Source organism: Magnolia sinica, chromosome 9 (genome assembly GCF_029962835.1).
Source record: "Magnolia sinica isolate HGM2019 chromosome 9, MsV1, whole genome shotgun sequence".
Lineage (NCBI taxonomy): Eukaryota > Viridiplantae > Streptophyta > Magnoliopsida > Magnoliales > Magnoliaceae > Magnolia > Magnolia sinica.
Genome location: NC_080581.1, coordinates 64,848,394 through 64,856,273, shown reverse-complemented (window position 1 = coordinate 64,856,273; position 7,880 = coordinate 64,848,394).

Genomic DNA, 7,880 nt, shown 5'->3' with positions numbered 1-7,880 from the left:
CTTTAAATCCACGTAAATGTTGCATCAACACATGGTAAGAATGAGACTTCATTTCCTTTAAATCCACGTAATCCCTTTACAATGGTCTTTCAATTCGCACTAAAATCGATCGGAACACACAGCTCATGCAAAGTCTGGATGAAAAGCTTTTTCTCTTTTTTTCTTAGACAGAAAGGACCTCATTTCTAAATCACCTTGCCATTGTTCTTTTTCAGCCAAAAATGCTTCTTAATTCCCAATTGTTTTAGGTCCCTGTGTGCATTAGCATCATCCTTGGTTTTGCCAGGCGTGTTCAACATCAAGGCAACAAGGATTTCACATGTATTTTTTTTAATATGCATAACATCAAGATTGTGACGCATGGAAATATCTTTCCATTACTCCAGATCAAATAATATATACCGTTTAAAAAACCACGGTGATTCAACATCATCCGCTAGCTCTTATCGGCCTCCATTAGTACCCTTTATATTTCTCTTCCTAATCTTCCCCCACTGTATATTCAAGTTTGTGGTTTGTCTTTTGACCTCAATCCCATCCAGATGGATTGGTTGACGTCGTATCTCCGCCTTCTTATTGAACGTGCCAGCACTTGTGTCCTTCCTAGCCTGTTCTGACATTGGCAACCACCATCTGTGACCCATATAAACATGTTTCTTTCCATATTGGAGTTGCAAAGAATCTGTGTTGGGACCACATATAGGACAACCATACTTACCCTTAGTCCTACAACCAGAAACGTTACCATATGCTGAAAAGTCATAGCAGAATGGCACGTATGTTGAATTTGTTTTCATGGTATGCGTCGAACGTCGTGACCCCTTCTTACCATAATTCTTGTAGTTCATCAATCAATGGCTGTAAATAAATGTCAATATCCTTTCCCGGTTGTCGCGGTCCCTCAATGAGCAAAGTCAACATAGTAAACTGAGGTTTCATGTAAAGCTCTAGTGGAAGGTTATACATCACACACAAAATGGGCCATGAACTATACGACATACTGAAAGTGCTGAATGGGTTAAACCCATCTGTAACTAGACCCAATCGAACATTGTGAGGTTCAGCTAAAAAATCTGTAAACTTGTCATCGAGATTCTTCCATGCAATAGAATCAATCGGATGCTCCATCTTTTCACGTTGAAATTTCCTGGTTGAGTGCCAAGATATTTGTTTCGCCAACCATGGCACACTGAACATTCTTTGTAGCCTTGGTGTTAATGGAAAATACCTTAACATCTTCACAGGTATTTTAGATTATTTTCTCTCAGAATCCATTTCAGTCTTGAACCTAGGACTTTTACAATTTGGACAAATAGTTTTCATCTCATTCTCTCTCCAGTATAAGATGTAATCATTTGGACAAGCATGGATTTTCATATAATCAAGACCCAATTTTGTAATGATCTTCTTCTCCTGGTAGGTATTAGTTGGGGCCTTATTACCGGAAGGTAACACCTTCTTTAGTAGTTGAAGGAGCTCTGTAAAGCTTTTTTCACTCCATCCATGATTCACCTTTAATTTAAGAAGTTGTATAATGAAAGTCAGCACGGTGAAATCTTGGGCCCCAGGGTATAGCTCAGTCATCGCGTCTCATAGATTTGCTTCAAACTCATTAGTTTCATTTTCTCCAAAGACGCCTTCGACTACAGGGGTCACATTTGGCTCATCCTGTACAACTTCATCTAGGTTATTACCACCAAGTTCTTGAACGATCGCATTGTGCACCTCATTTAAGTTCGGGACACTATGGTATTGTTGGGAACTTGATTCATGTACAGAATACTTTAGTGATACATGCTCCACACGCATGTTCCAAACCTTATAGCTTGGCTCGAATCCATTTTTCATTAGATGTAAATTGAAAAATGTGCACATCTGCAAGTGGTGACAAGGAATGGATTCTCTACCAGGAAGGTTTTCTTGTGCAAACTTTGAAAAACTTCTGATTTATGAAAGAAAACGTGGGTCTGGGAAACTTAGTGTCATCTACTCCCTATTCATTACAGCTGGATCTCGATTAACCAAGGGGTCCATTTTCAACCTGCACGTTACCAAAAATTAAAGTTGGAAATTAGCCTCATGCACCATCCTCCTCAAAGTTGGAAATAAAGGAAGTGCTATCAAATGATTGAACCCATACAGATATTATCTACCAAATGCAATGTATTAAGGAGTTTGCAATCATTGTATTTTTACAACAAGTTAATAATGTTGCTAACATTTTGCTTTACCCAATGTGGTTTCTATGAAATCACGATAATGAGATATTTCATAAAAAGTCTCAGAAGAAAGATACTTTCAGTTTTAACATGTTTTTGTAAACATGGTATAAATGGCTCTTAATAGAGAAAATATATATTGTAAGATGGGTCAATGTACTAACTTTATTATCATTTTTCATTTTTATATTGCAAAGGTAGTTATATACATGGGTACAACTAGATGCACTCAACAAGAAGAAAGTTGCACTTTCACATCCTCACCATTAAAAGATAGAGGAGGGAATCCAATGAGCATTCACTAGTAATACATCAATGGGAGTCAAGCCCAGGTCGCCCCACTAGTAGGGAGATTCACTAGCAGCTCAACTAACATGCATACATTGCCTGTTTTGACAAGGGAAAACTAGTTTTCGAATCATGTTAACACAAATCAACAATGACGGAGGGTAAAATAAAACATTCCAAACCTTAATTTGTTAGTGTTACAATGTAAAACTTGGTTGTAAAATACAACAAGCTTTGGAGTTCTCCCTATGTTTCCCCAATTTCTACTTTTATATTTGTTAGCACATTATAAATTTTCACAACAACTCCTACCCGCTAGGAAAAGGCTATGATTATGATGAAGACAATACTGATGGTGATTGGGAAAAGGCTATGATTATGACAAAGATAGTACTGATGGTGATTATTTCCAAAGAATCAATGGATAATACCCAATTGTAGGTTAGGGATGCATTAGTCCAATTCTAGTTTCATCGTCTTTCTAAAATTCTAAATAATGCACAGAGATGGACACACAAAGTCCATGTGCTTCCCTATAGAATGGATTGTTCTCTTTGCACAACAAACCATTTAGCATTCCTATTAGAGAGAGAGAGAGCAGCGTATTCTATTTTCCAGTGGCATTTCTTGATAGAAGGATTTAGTTTTGGAAACATGAGACTCTTTTACAAAAGCTTTCATGTCATTGAAAGCCTTTTTACCAACTCCAAGATAAGCTTTCTTCAACAACTAGCTAATTACTCACAGGGCAGCCCATTTCCATTGCTACTTAAGTGTACTTCTTCTTCAGCTACATCACAAGCAGTAGCTACTGCTTACAACGAACTTTCAACATCTTATAATGGCTAAACTTTGGTATCATTGTTCTACAAAAGCCCTGGACAGGAGCTATTTCGACCCAATATATTTGGGTCTACTGCCCCCATCAGGTTCTTAACAACCATGGGTGATGCCATGAAACCTGTTACATAGGACTCTTCTTCAGTTAGCCCTGAGACCATTCGGCCCATCAAATTCAAAAGGCCTGATAAAATAGCCAGGCACAAATGCAGATTTTGGATAAGGAAGTGGTGGAGACAGTAAAGGCAGATAGAGAGATCCCTGACATAAAGCCTAGTTATACTGTCCAGCTTAAAGTGGAAGTGCTCGAGAACAAGCGTCGAGTTTCGATTCTGAAAGGCATTGTTATAGCAAGGCGCAATGCTGGTCCGAATACAACATTTAGATTATAGAGGCTAGTAGCAGGTGTTGGAGTGGAATCTGTTTTCCCTTTATACTCTCCCAACATAAAGGAATTTGAAGTGCTGGACAAGAAGGAAGTCAGGAAGGCAAAGCTGTATTACCTTAGGGACAGAATGAATACTCTTAGGAAATAAAAGTCATACAAGTGAGACTCTCCCCCTGATTTTTCTTCCCAATGGATTTGATTGAATCAATATCCATATTTTATTCGAATACATCAGCTGATGCTTTTGCACACAAAATGTCTAGGGAAATGGTACCTGGATCCACAAATACCTAACATATGGTTTCATCAGATTGGCTAGATTTTGGGTCTGATTAAGAATCCAGATCCTACTCAATTGGATCGGATTCCTGTCGATTTTGGGTAATAAAAATCTCTAAATCTGTTCACAGATGTTAGTTCTGATCTAATCAGGTCTATATGAGGGTGCAATGCTTCAAACCCAGTTAAATTTTCTACCATACTAGCAATAAAGAAAAGCAACTAGGAAAGATTAAACACCCAATAATATTATAGAAAAGGAAGTTTCAGGATATTTTGCCAAAAGCCAAGAAATCCAAATGAAGTTTCCAGCTTCCCAGCATTGCAGAACTGAAATCATAGAAGTAAAACAACCACAACACTATACAACAGAAGATTATTTCTAGTTCTCTGATGCGTTCCTTGTAGCCTCTCTTCCACGGCTTGGAGATGGGTTCTGGTGTGTTGTTGCTAGTGGCTCAGCTTCACCATTACCAGCATTAGAACATTCTTATCTCACCTTGGAAGGCTGATTTCTACCTCTAATTGATGAACAGGCACAGAGATTTCTCGTGCAATATGTATATGTTAGGCAAGTGATATTACAAGATACAAAAACAGAGATTTCAATGGCGCATCTGACAGCAACTGATTTCGAAAATAGAGAGAGAGAGAGAGAGAGAGAGAGAGAGAGAGAGACTAACTGTTCTTCTCCTTCTTACGGTGAAAGGGGGTTTTGAAAACGCTAGAGAGAGAGGGAGAGAAAGGTTGGGAAACAGAGAGAGGGGAATGCGGCCGAGAGACGGGGAGAGGGTGAGGGAGAGAGGGAGATCGAGAGATGGCGAGGGAGAGGCTGAGTGCTAGAGAGAGAGGGTGAGGGAGCCTGGGAGATGGAGAGAGGGAGAAATGGGCGGACGTAAAAACCCTGGTTTTGGGAGGTACGTGGGCAAGAGAAAATGGTAAAATGATTTTCATTTAGGGAGGGGTGCGTGACGGACGGCTCATTAGGACCGTGAGTTTTAGGATTGTGGGGCCCACCATGATGTATGTTATTTATCCACTCCGTCCATTAAATTTAAAATATTATTTTAAGGGTTGATGCAAAAAATGAGTCAGATTGAAGCTGTAAGAAGACCACACAACATATTAACAATAGAAATTTAATTTTTATGATTTCTTATTGTGTGGTCCACTTAGACCTTTAATCTACATAATTTTTTGACCAATCCATTGAAATTATATATCAGAATTTATGGATGGCTTAGATCAAAAACATATATTTCAATGGGCCCCATGGAGCCCCTTAAGCACCATCAATATCTAATATAGCTATGATGAGGGGGTAGGCTTTAGGTACAGATCAATTAGGTTTTAGGTACAGATTAAATCCATAGCAAACTTGCTACGGATTAAATCTGTAGCCGAAAACTTTCAAAGTCCATACGCTTTGCTCGATTTTTTGGTAGTGAAATATCTACAATGCAAAACCAAAGAGAAAAACAATGAAGAGTAACAAACCAGGGATATTATCAGTGAAAGCAAACATTAAATGGTAACTGGATTGTAGAAAATCATATAAAACAATATAATTGGCTTGTATAGAACAGAAGTGATTTAAGACTATCATCTTTCACATATAATTGATGCTAGGGCCTGCACAGTATACTTGGCTTGCTTCCTGACTACCCTTTAAAGATAGCCTTTCTAATAGAATGTCTACTAATTAAACTGCAATTAAACCACTAAATGATATCAAAAGAATCTCAGTATGAGAAGCTTGAACTTCTATTGAGTTGAAGATCTCTTTGGCTTGCACTTAGAGATCTTTGCCAGTTGTTCATGGATGGTTCCACCAACCCTTAATAAAACATGCACAATGGAAACTAAAAGTGATTTGGAAACATCTTCTTACATTTGCTATCAAAAGACTCAAGACAGATGACTAACATCGTCTTACATATGTCATGGAAAGACTCTAGACAGATGACTAACATATTACAGAGTGGAGAAGTCATTCATGATATCAAAGAGGATTAAGAGAATAATAACAATACAAGGATTTCACAATGGTTGACAGAAGCTAATCAGTAAGGATCATGTTAAGATAATAATAATAATAATATCTGTGTTAAGATGCAGGAAGCTACAATATGTTAAGATGTGAGCTTTTCTATCACTTCCTAGTAAATCAACCATTTTAAAAGAAAACCAAATAGATGGAATGGATGCTGGAATGAATAGGATGAAACCTCAAATGTGCTTAAGTCCAACTACAGTAATGATGCACGCACACAGTAGGCCCAAGGCCTAAATCAATATATACATATATAGACCTTAACTTTCTACAAATATTGAGTTACTGAACTGTGGTGCACATGACCTGCCCCAAAAATAATGCTCTTCCACTCATAATCCAACATATGCGCGTACAGTCAATGGATAGCTAGAAACACTTACATAGTTTTATAAATTTAATATAAAATAAATAATTTTAGAATTTTTAGAAAGAATTATTAAAATTTCCATGAATATAAACATATACATCATGGTGGGATCTAAAAATGAGAGGAATATAAATCTCAGGTGGCCCATACCATAGGAAAACAATAGTGATTGGATATCCACCATTAAAATTCTCCTAAGGCCCAATGTACTATTTATTTGACATCTAATCTGTTGATTAGGTCATATAGACCTAGATGAATGGAAAAAATGAAGATCAGCTTGATCTAAAACTTTTATGGGCCCCCCAAAAGTTTTTAATGGTCAACGTTCATTCAACATTGTTTTCCTGTAATGTGGTCCACTTGAGATTGGGATATACCTCATTTTTGGTCTCATACCATAAAATGATCTAAAAACATAGATGGACGGCATGGATGAAACACATACATCATGTAGGGCCCACATAGCATCGACCATCAGCCATTGGCTGGTGGCAGGGGAGTAACCGATCTGTTTCCGCAAATGCGGATTGGATAGTGACAGCTAAAGTAGCGAGACTCGCTACTGAAGTTATGTCACCAAGTTATGTAGGCCCCATTATGATGTATGTTTTATATCCACACCAGATTTTAGATTTCAGATTTAGGCTTCAGATTTCAGATTTGGTCTAGGCTTCATATTTCATATTTCAGATTTAGGCTTCCAGAAGAAGAAGAAGAAGACGCACTCACCTTGTCGGATGAGATCGGGCAGCGTTCGGGGGGTCGGGCAGGCAGTCCTAGGCGGTAGGTGGTGGTGGCCCACCTCTATTTGATGTTGGTTGGTGGACCGGTCCAGTGGTAGTCATCCAGTGGATTTCTGGTGGTCAGGCGTCGGGTAGGCATGCGGCGGGTAGAGAAAGAGAAGAAAGGGAAAGGGCTAAGGTTGGGTGGGGTCGGGTGCTGGATATATAGTGAAAAGGTTCTGTACGATCGAGCTCATGGGAACTTCCCATGAGGTCGAGCTGTGTGGGCCCCACTGTGATGTGTGTTGACCATCAACACCATGCATTTGATGGGCCCCCTTTAAATTATGGGATATCCCAAAAATCAGCCGTATACAGAACTTAGCTGGGCTATACCAACTAAGATCATGTGAAGGAATGCCTAAAACATATAAAAGCACTTGGTGGGGCCCACCTGAAATTTTAATGCATATGAAACTTGGTCTGACTCCTCATCCAAGTGGGACAAACATAATGGATGGGCTGGATTTGTGAACCACATCTCGGTGGGCCCAACAAATGATTATGAATATTTAAATGGAGGGTAACCCCTCCCAACTTTTGTATGTGGTGTGGCCTAAAAAAGTCATAGATTAACTTGAATTTTAAGCCCCAAGCCCACCATGGAATGGTGCATCTGACAGATGGGGTAGATGTTTAACACCCATCACGATGGGGC